The sequence below is a fragment of the Triplophysa rosa genome, linkage group LG2 (assembly GCF_024868665.1).
Source record: "Triplophysa rosa linkage group LG2, Trosa_1v2, whole genome shotgun sequence".
Taxonomy (NCBI): Eukaryota; Metazoa; Chordata; class Actinopteri; order Cypriniformes; family Nemacheilidae; genus Triplophysa; species Triplophysa rosa.
The window spans coordinates 15,165,469-15,177,077 of record NC_079891.1 but is presented as its reverse complement, the minus strand read 5'-3'; positions in this window follow the sequence as shown (position 1 = coordinate 15,177,077).

Here is an 11,609-nt window from a genome sequence, read left to right as displayed (position 1 = left end):
AAAAGTGGCTCTTCTTACCCCACTCTCCCCTATACACAAGGCGATAGGATGTTCGCCCAGTGTTTGATAGACACGGTTGTTTTCAAACCGTAAGATATAGGTTTACTTTCAGTTTCATTGCTGTAAACAGATGACTTACAAGAAATCGCGTGAGCAGAGATTGTGCCGTAGTAAACGAACCGCAGAGTACATCGTGGGTAGTAGACTTATGTTTTATTGACAAATACTTGTCGTTGCACTATTTTGAATAGAGAGAATTTCTCTATTTTATATGTAAGCCGGTGTGTTTTGACAGCTGAGCAGCAGACGCGTCTGCAGGGTGTTTACTCACAAACTGACAGTTTCTGGACAGACATTATAAACGGAACACTGCGGTTTAAAGCAAAGTATTTCACTTTTTCCATTAACATCTGAACAAGGTAAGTACAAGTTTTGTTTTTGGTTGGGAATGAATGAGAGAACGTTATACAATTAACTTGCATTTCAAAGTAAAAGTGCAGAAGACTTAATAAAACGGTTTTATTAAGTTTCAGAGGGAGACTGGGTAGGACAAGACGTTTAAGAAATCCTCTATTTCAAATGAGAAACATTATGAAAAAGCAGGATATACAGTTTATTTTCACTTTCACTTGCGCATATAGCAGCAGTAGCCTATAAACACTTAATGTTTACATTACAAATCTGCAAATAAATCACTGTAGACATTTTTCACGTTTATTATTTTACGAAAATTAACCATGGTTTTACTACAGTTAAAAAAAAAAACATGGTTAATTTTTGGTGCAATTTGAACAAGTAGGTCTTCATGTAGTTCTTAGTGATCTATGTGAAGTCAGCTCCCTTCCTATTTACATAGGTGTCTGTAATCGAGTGTGATACATTAAGGAATGATGGGTGGTGGCTAAACTATGTATACAGTGAGAATATTCACGTATAATGTTGAATGACTGGCAATTTCGTTTAAGTAATGAGACATTATTTATCAATTTTCTCATGTCATTTCAGTTCTTTTTTTCTGTTCTGAAATGGAGTTTACAGATGAGGAGAAAATATGGCTGCAAAGCATTGTTGAAGAGGTAAAGATGATTCTGATTTTGATAGTTATTATTATTTAAACAGGGCTTATTGTAAAAAAAAAGCGTACATGCAGATGCTGTAGCCAATTAGAACGTAGTATCACAAAGTACAACATTTTCAACTCCCACTATTTGCACTGTAACTTTCTCTGGATAAAAGCATCTCCGAATTGCATTCATATGTAGGCTATTCTGTTTCTTCAGATACCTGAAGAAAGTGAACTCACTCCAGTGGAAAAGCAGCTCTGGGAGAAAGCAAAGCCCGACACAGAATGTCAGGGACAGTTTTTCCAGGTCATGGCCTCTATCCGGTTTGGACTCAATGATTCAACGATATCCACCAAAGTGATGAAAAACCCTCTCCAACAGAGAATCAGTGTCATATGTGGATAGTCACCAAATAGAAGACAATGATGATTTTGCTTTTAAAATGGCCTTTTTACTTGATTCCTTTTTGATGTTTATATGTTGATATTATAAAATGATATTATATGTATGATAATTACTTGTTATTGGCAGTTTGACCATTAGTTCAACCCGTCAAATGTCATACTGCTTAAAATATGGAAATTACACTTTTGTGGAGTGTAATGTCAGTTTCATACATGTGCACTTAAGTGATCACTGTTTCTATGATGACTAGTGCGTTTTTGCCTCAAGAACGATGCCAGGTTTAGTTTACAGTAAGCACATATTGTATAAGCACATGTAATAAAACACAAAATTTGTGTTTTATTGAATCTCAGGGTACCTTTGAGCTTTCTACTGGTGCAGTTCAACAAGACTTTTTTTATGTGATAAGAAAAAGTAGTAGTTCAAGAAGTACCAAATAGTAGCTAGTTCCAGGTATTATGAATTTTACTGGTGTTTTTCCTTCATTCACAGAATGCTATTGAAATGGTGCTCTTTTGTATATCCAAGTATATAAACCGGAAGCAAGCTGGAAATGAGATGACACTTACTGTGCATTCAATATGCTTACAATGATCAAAAGATTTCTACCTCAATCCCCATCTCTTTTTAGAAAACAAATCATTGTAAAAAACATCTATTTTACCAAAATATTTCCCTGTACACACATTTAAGTATAATAAACTGGACCAAGATATTTGCAAGGTGATACCATATTTTCAGATGTGAACTGATCTGAATTGCCCCAACACAAAGATTTTGAATTTGTCTTCATCTGTGGTTTTCTTACTACTGCCATGCACATTTTTTAAGTGTGATTACGTTTTAGCCTTACTATCTTTGTATTTTAACATGAATAAATAAAGTGGATTATAATATGTGCATTAAATCATTTCGGAGAACCTCCTTGTTGACAGCAGAACGTAATCGACTGTTGCTATTACTTTTGTATCCACACGGTGGCGTACTAAGAATACTCATAGAAAAACAACTCTAGGAGACAGCAGTGATAGCGACGAGACAGATTTAAATCTAATCTACTCTTCAGTTGACCCCTGACCCTAAAATGATATACACCAGAGATCCGGAGAGCACTGCATGAATCTTCTATCCAAGAATGTCCTCGCCTGGGGTAGATTCTCACCATATGTTTCATTGGGCACCTGGCCATCAGGGGTTAGAATGGTCCATTGAGCTAAACAAACTGAGTCTCCTTTGCACACAAAACTCAGTGTAGGATGACAATGGGGGCTGGTGGCTTTGGTGTTTTGGATCAAGGCTCTCCATGAACAGCGATATGAGCTTAAAGCTCTGGGTTCTATAGGTATTTTGTTGTCATACATGTTTTTATTTGTTTTAAAGTTTAATAAAAATCCACTCCCCCATTTAATTGATGTTACAATACTAAATGTGTTAACAGATTTCTGTTGAAGAATTTCAAACAAATGTGACAAACAAAATATCGTAAAGAATTAGGCCCAAGCCTAACTTTTGACCTAAATATAAATAATAGACCAATGGACCAAATCCATGTGAAACATAGCCTGATGGCAGTGATTTTTAATAGTGAGTTTGCATGATGATGCTTCTTGGCGTTTACACATGTAACCAATTATAATCCTTATACTGTAAGTGATTTAAATTGTAAACAGATTTTTACATCTGCTAGTTTCACACTAACGTCAGGCTGAAGTCTAGTGCAAGCCTAGTTTTTCTTCTTGAACAATTATGGACGTAAACAGAGTACTATAAATTATGGTGAGCTACTCAAGAAGTTAGTTTTTATTTGGGAGACCAAACCGCCATATTTAATATCATTATGTCAAAAATTACATGGTTCTACTTATGAGCTGTTTGAGAACGTTCTTGCACATCTGGAAAGTTGGTTGGTGACTTGAAACAAAGCCTTTTTACTAAAATCAAACGTATGACCTCTGCACATGACCCAATGTAAATTAAGCAAACCACTTTACACAGGGAATTTGGCTAAGGAGGTCCATGTCACACTCCGCGCATGTGCAAGCATTTTGAAGTACATAATATGGTTCCAGCCCCAGAAAGAACACAGCGAAACCAAATATTTTCACTCATGCACACCACATCATAAATTGGCCATATACTGTATAATTGCTAAAGAATATGCCGTACAAACATCATTGACTGGAAATTTCCTAGCTATAATTTTTGTTGTTGAGTGAAGGAAACATACAGACAGAGCTTGAAGCTTCTGTGTAGCTTTAATTTGTGTTGCATTTAATTCAAGTTCTGTATTGAAGCAATAGGTTTACACAAACTCTTAAAGGGATAGTTCACCCCAGAATAAAAAAGTTGTCATCATTTATTCACCCTCGTGTTGTTCAATAAGAACCATGTTGCTGTATATGACTCTTTCTTCTGTGAAAGAAAGTGATTTCATGTTCACACAATGGAAGATGTCTTGTTTGGCAATTCCAGCATTATGTGTGTGACGTTTAGAGTCAAAACCTGAAATATAAATTCTCAGATAATGTATTTATAACCACTATTTTGATTAATCTGTAAATATTTTACTAGAAACAGTCCAAACATCAGAAAAATATCAGTCTATGCACAAGTTATCTATTTTAAAAGAAAGAAAAAGTCATGTGTTATGGATGTGACACAAAAGGATGCACGTTTTTGAGAGACAGCACAGGATTTCTATGAATTACGCCAAAATGTACATACCAGAAGCAATAATACCCAACAAATGGAGAAGGGATGACTCTTCATAGACCACAAAATGGCTATTTTGATTTTCTTGTGCTCATTTATGCGGGTAATGGACCATCATGGATGTGACAGTTCCGTTGTGGATGTGACAATTCACTATCCTGACTATGGAAAACTATGCTTTAAAAGCTTTAGAGATTTCACATGGGTATTTAAACCACTAATTGATGGCATCTGTCCTTTGGTAAAACTTCTTAGGGTTGATATTTACAAAAAGAAAGTCATACAGGTTTGGCATATCAGCGAACGTCAATTTTGGGGCAAACTATTAACTTGTGTAATATGTATTGTGAATACTGTGAATTGTTGAAAGCTCATTGTGTCAATGATCCCAGTCTTTCTGCCAGTGGCTCGGGCATTTCCGTACCCTCTTAATGATTGCCATGTGGCTTAAAAAGGTCTGACCAATGACATGATACGAATATATCATCTGTCGAGAAAAGCTCCAGTCAGATAACACCCCAGGTGCTCAACAAAACCTCCCACCCCCTCCACACACACACAAACAACATGGCACATAATGACCATCTGGTGGCCAATTAGTGAGTACCCCATGCTAGTGCTAACACCTTTCTCATAATGAATAGAGAAAAGAGACATGTGTTCCTCATAGTGTTGCTGATGTTTTATATTAAGCCGTGGCGAGGGCGCTGTTTTGATTGGTGATTAACCGAGCATTGAGGGACTGTGTGTTTTGTGTTGTGCATTTTCCCACATGTGAAAGAATGGAAAAAGGAATGTGTGACGTTTCTGCTCCTGGCACTTGTTGATTATTTCGAAGGGCTATTCATTCAATAAAATAAATAAGCAAAAATGAAGTCTATTGGAACTTCCCCAGAGACAGTGTTCATCTGGAAGCATTCGCCTCTCTTCTACAAAGATAAAGTTAAGGCTGGAACTTCGGAAGTTCTAATGTGCTCATTATCAGAAATTAAAGTCATCTTTCATTTAGGGAAGTGATCTGTCAAGTGAAATGTTTGGGCTTACAACATTTTTGAGGTCCACACTTTTCCGTTTAACAGGAATCCTTGACAGGTAAACCTTTTAAACAGACCTAAATGAGATTACAGGCCAAGTTCTTTTTCCTCCTCACTGGGACCTTTATATCTTTGGGTTGCACAGATTGTGGTGAAAGGATTCCAGAAATTACAGTTTTAATGTGTTTGCTGGAGCATATTGCAAAACGTTTTGCCATTAGTCACCGACGGTTGGTTGGTTACAGCTGCTGCGTCTTATAACAGAACAACAGATCAGCCCCATTTAATTCATCTAATTACATTTTGAATTTAATTTCTAAATTTCTAAAATCTTGCATCTCCATATTTCGTGAGTTTTATTTTTTTGCCATAAACCATTATTATTAGTCATCCGTTATGTTTGTCACTGGGATTTGGAAATATCTAACAAATAAAAAGTATTAAAAAGTGTTGGTCAACTTGGACAACACAGTATGTAATCATTAAAAAAAGTACAGCGTTTTTTGCCATTTCCAGAAAAACTGCGAATTTGGACATCCAATGACTGCAACGATTTGTTAAATGTACATTTAAATGTTCTATTGATTTTGCATGTAATGTAATATAGAATGTAATGACCTGTTAATAAAAATAAATAAAGAACTAAAAAGATCTATATATATATGTACATATATACAGTATATAGTTGATAAATATGTGACATAGCAAGAAATTAGTAAACAAAATATTAATAATATATTATTTTATATTATTAGTATTTATATTTGGCCTATAATAGCATTGTTTTATTGTTTTCAGAATTTTTGCTTTCCCACCATAGGACAAATTTATTACACATATATTGTTTTTTTCTGAAATTAGTATGAATTAAATGAATTCATGGATTCGGTATGTTTATTTACTTTTTGTTTATTACTTCAATGAAAAAGACTTTTTCTAAGATATAAATAACTTCCTCGGGCTCTGAACACAATTAATACGCTCACAGTACCTTCTCTTTTCTTGCTTGCTGTTCTGTTCTGCACCTCTGGCTGCCTCTCGATGCAGAAGAGCTACAGCAGGCCAAACATTCAGAAGAGGACATATTTCAGAAGGCGGGCTCAGCAAGACAGAGGTATGCACTTACTATTTTCCTCTCTTTTTTTCCTTTTCTTCTCTGCTTTTTCTCTCTCCCTTGAAGGAAGGTTTACTTTAGCTCCTAAAGAGAAAACCTGGGAGGCTTGGATCCAGATTTGGGTGCCCACAATTCACCAGCGCCCATGAGCCTGATGAAGTTCAAGATGACAGCTGCATAAATCACAGCCCGCTGGAGCTAATAGGTGGTAGTATTAAAATCCAGCCCCCCTGCTTTAGACCACCCAGGCAGCCTTTACAGGAATAGGAGCATCCAGTCATATCTAACACGACTGAAACTGTACAGCCATCTTCAGCACTTAGCCCCCCACCCGCCTCCTCTCTAGCTGCACCACAGCAGGGGGGTTCTCTTAGCAACACAGAAGAGGCCCGTCTGGCATCCGAACTACAATGATTCATATTTGGCATTTTCATAAAGGCTTTTTGGGCCTGCTTCTTTTTATGGCCCATTGTGGCCTTATACCTTTTTACACGCTTTCTTATTCTTAAGAAAACTGTAGACAATCAAAGCCAATGACAAAATAGAAGTCAATCGAACAAAAATGTGGGATGTTTGTTAGTCTTAACCATTGTTTACATGGCTGAACCAATGCAGAACAGCAAAAAAAGTCATACTTAAAGGATTTACTGGTTATGGGCTGTGTAAAAATGGAGCATCACCCAATATGGGCCAATGTTGTGGCTTGGCATAGACTCAGATCAACGCTGTTTTCCCCATTGCAAAGGGTGAATCCCACAACCTGTCATGCTAGATCTGAAATCAGACCTGACAGACTCACCTCTCCTACACAGTGTTCTTAATGCCCCTTAATCATTTTCTCTCAAAGATAAATTTAGATTACAATGGCGATATATGACTGCTTAAAGATACAATGAGTGAAATACTTTGTGGTTGTTTATACTGTAAGTCATGGTGCATAGCTAAAGTACAACATACACAAAGTGTTTTTTTGTGTGCAGTTTGTATTCGTATTATGTATTAAATCAGGTACACATGCCCACTATATCTGGTTTAACAAAAGTCAGTTTACAAAAGTGCTATCCTGTGTTTAATCTCTTAAAGGGATACTTCACCCTAAAATGATAATTTTTCAGTATTTACACATTTTTAAGTTGATCCAAACCTGTGTAAATCTCTTTGTTCTGCTGATTAAAAAGAAGGATATTTGAAAGAATGTTTGTAACTGAACAGTTCTGGGGAACTATTGACTACCATAGAAGAAAAACTACTATAGTAGTCAATGGTGCCCCAGAACTGTTTGGCTTCCCACATTCTTTAAAGTATCTTCTTTTGTGTTCAACAAAATAAAATAAAAAATGTATACAGGTTTGAAACAACTTGAGATTGAGTAAATGATGACAGATTTTCATGGGTGAACTATCACTTTAAGTGCTGCTATCGAGGTACCTGAATTGGCTTTTTAACATGCCAAAACTATGTTCAACTACACGGAATGCTGAAATACTGAGCGAAAGTGTTGCATCTGCTGGGTGAATTTTTAAAACAAGTTCACAAGTTAAACCTCATTATAACATGTTTATTTCTTACCTTGTTGGATTGTGTGAAACATTTAAACAACTCTGAGCTGTTGTTTTGGCTTAGGTTGACCTCAGTGTAAATAGTTTTTCTAGTAGGTTGTTAGGGGATTTTTGAATGATCTTGGAACAATTTAGTACACATTTATCATATAACACCTGGGTTTCTCTACACATATGCATGTGCGCACACAGACACGCACACTCACTATCACTGCCACACACGATTATTTACCTTACAGGCAATTTGCTGTGTGCTCGCGTTTTCACAAGATGCATCGTCATCTTTAAATGATTTGTAGTTGGTCGGTTTACAGTGTGTGGGATCTGGAAGCAGTACAACTGATTCAAACAACCTTAAATTATGAAGCCCTTTGAGAAGACGGAAGTAGCCTCCAGTACTGTGAGGAGTTGAGACAAAGTCACTATGAATGAAATGCTGTTGTTGCTTTATGATAGACACTGCCCAAAGCTAGCACATTTCATCACTAAAGAGCTCATATTTAAGTTTTAATCTGTTTAAAATCCTAGTGACATCCTGGGCTTTACTGTGATGTTATAACAATAATGGTTCAAATGATATTTTAACGAATATTATTGTAAAATATGAACTCAAATTTGTCAGAAATACTTTTGTGTTGAAATTGTCTTTATTGCTTTATGACTGTGGTTCCACAGACCTCAAAGAGGCATTTGTAAAAGCAATAACAGTCATTTCTAAATTACTAAACCTCTCTTTTATAAACCTCTTTTCCCCCTTCAGATGTTTTCAATATGTTTCATTTAGCTAGCCCAATAGCCAGATTTAACCCTTTGTTTTACTCCAGAGTAGACATATTTTAGAAATGTGACTGCAGTAGGCTTTTTCAGTAATGATGTGTTCACGCCAGTTAGTCTCCAGCAAAACCATTGTAGAAAAACACAATAAAATAAGCAAAGAAAAAAAAAACTGAGTAAACTACTATAGTGTGGATGCAGACTAAATCAAAAGTTAATTTAGTCATATTTTATATCTGGGGTCTCTTAGACTCCAAGCATAGGTAGCATAACATTTCAAATTGACAAAATTATGACAAGCGGGTTATAGTCAGGGGTGCACATAAGTTTTTCTATCTGGTTCTCAAGAGAGCACCTGGAGATTCGGTTTGGTGCTCACATTGCACATAGTGTGACAAATTATATTTAACCTATTAAATATAAAAGTAAAAAAGTAGTTACTTTTTAATGAACAATAAACAAAATAATAAAGTGGGATTTATATTACTTTAAAGTACACTTAAAATACAATGGTAATGTATTTCTTCTTGTTTTTCTTTTTACATTAGTAAATATTAATTTTCAACACCAATTGTGACCCTGGATCACAAAACCAGTCTTAAGTAGCACGGGAACATTTTTAGAAAAAGACAAAAATACATTGTGTGTTGGTCAAAATTATCGATTTTTCTTTTATGCCAAAAATCATTAGGATATTAAGTAAAGATCATGTTCCATAAAGATATTTTGTAAATTTCCTACCTTAAATATATAAAAACTTTATTTTTGTTAGTGGATGGTCTGCCACAGTGCCCCTGATTAACAACTTCAAAGGCAATTTTCTCAATATTTTGATTTTTTTGCACGCTCATTTTCCAGAGTTTTAAACGGTTGTATCTCAGCCAGATATTTTCCTATTCTAACAACTCATATATCTATAGAAAGTTTATTTATTCAGCTTTCAGATTATGTAAAAATCTCAATTTCGAAAAATTGACCCATAAGACTGGTTTTGTTGTGCGGGGTCACAATTTTGAAACCTAAAACGACAACCTTTTTGGTTTTTGGCAGGTTGCTGGGAAGTGCACTCGCGAACGCACATGGAGACTTGCGGTGCGGAGCTAGGATCGAGTATAGCATAGAGAAACACAAGCTGCGTGCAAGTGTCAAGTTTAAACAGCTTGTCCTTTTAGAAAGTTTAAGAGAAGCGGTGTTTTGGTAGACGTGCAGCGCAGCGCAGTTCCAGACATTCACAGAGGCAGCGCGTGCCGCCCGCGTGCTTCTCTAGTAACGAAAGCAGAACCAACAAAGGCGGAGCTACCAATACTCCGTTTTTCATCATTTACACCCAGGTCCCGTTTATCACCGGTAACAAACGAGATATCAGTAGTTTTAGCAGCATTCAGTACAAACGGAAATCTTATCCAGTATTACATTTAGTCGGTTGAAACCTTTTGATGCACAACCACTGTTTTAGACCATGTCAGTACGCAAATGAGCGTTCTAAACTTATTTACGGAGCGCATTTTTAATTTTGGTCGCGCATGCGCACCACTTATGTGCATCCCTGGTTATAGTTAAAGTCATGTCTCATAAGATTAAAGTCATGGTGTTTTAACCTGACACCAAAATTATACATTATAGAGTACCTCAGAGATGACGTATTTTTGTAGGCCAACCCGGAAGCAAGCTCCACGCTGGTTCCTTCGACCGAAAGCTTATGCATTTTACCTACGTATTGACTTTTGGAAGAACGCAAAAAATAAGATCTGTAATGAACAAATGTTCATGATGTTTACACATTTTGTCTATCAAGATCATATTTATTAACACAATATTTGCTATTTTTGAAGCCTAAATACAATCGGCAGAAGTAAGAAGCTAACACGAGGCTATAAACAGACTACACTACAGTGGCTTGATATCAACATCACCACCACCAAGCCTCCGACAACTTTTTTAAACTTTATTAAAAACATGTTCCCTGGTAACTTCGTGAATGAAACCCATCCACGATTTTAGAAATTTGTGCCCATGTTGCATTACTTGTGAGATTTATTTGTGAGATGACGTCTAACATCCTCGCCAAAGGATGTAGTCACTTTTAGCAACTTGTTAGCAACCGCCATTTTAAAGACACAATAAAGGTTTATAAAATCACATGCGGGTTATAACTGGTGTGTTTTATGTCATAGATTAAAACATGAAAATATTGAGCTGTTTTGTTAACCACAGACCTTAATTACCTTAGGCAATTTACCAAAAACCCATTTAAAAAACCCATAGACTTTGGGGCGATGCAACCGTGCTAAAATGCTATCTCGCTTCCAGTGTTTGCATAAAAAATACGTCATCTCTGAGGAACTCTATTAAGAAATGTATATTATGTATAGTTTATTTTGAGCCATTAAAATGTTAAACGTGTTAAAATTCTAAACGTTTTTATGTACCAAACAATATGTAATGATGTAAAACAAACTCTACATCCCAAAGCTTGTTTTTTATACTTTGGGGTCCCAGCAGTTTTTTTATTACTATAATCTGTCACAACCAAAACTGTGAAATTCATCATGTATATTTCATGCTGGTGAGTTCATGGGAGGAATGCAGCCTGTATGCATGTCAAAGCCTGTCAAAGCTCAGCTGCATTTCAATGAGCATCTGTTTGTGTCCATTAGGCCCTTCAGCTTCTATTACAGTGATGTGATTCCACCCTTTACTCCATCAATGCGACTCCTGTGGTTGTGTCAGAAAAAAATGAATAAATAAATAATATATATGACCAATAATCACCAGGTTCTTAGCTCATTGCCGAGGCGACCTCTGGGTTTGGCCCATTACAAGCACACTGTGCATGCATTTTACAGTCTTTAAAGTGTTTGAGGTCATAGCTCATTAATGATATTTACATTGTAAAATGTGTGCGGGTGCTTATGAAGAGCAGTTTGACACAGCAACTTTTCTTGTT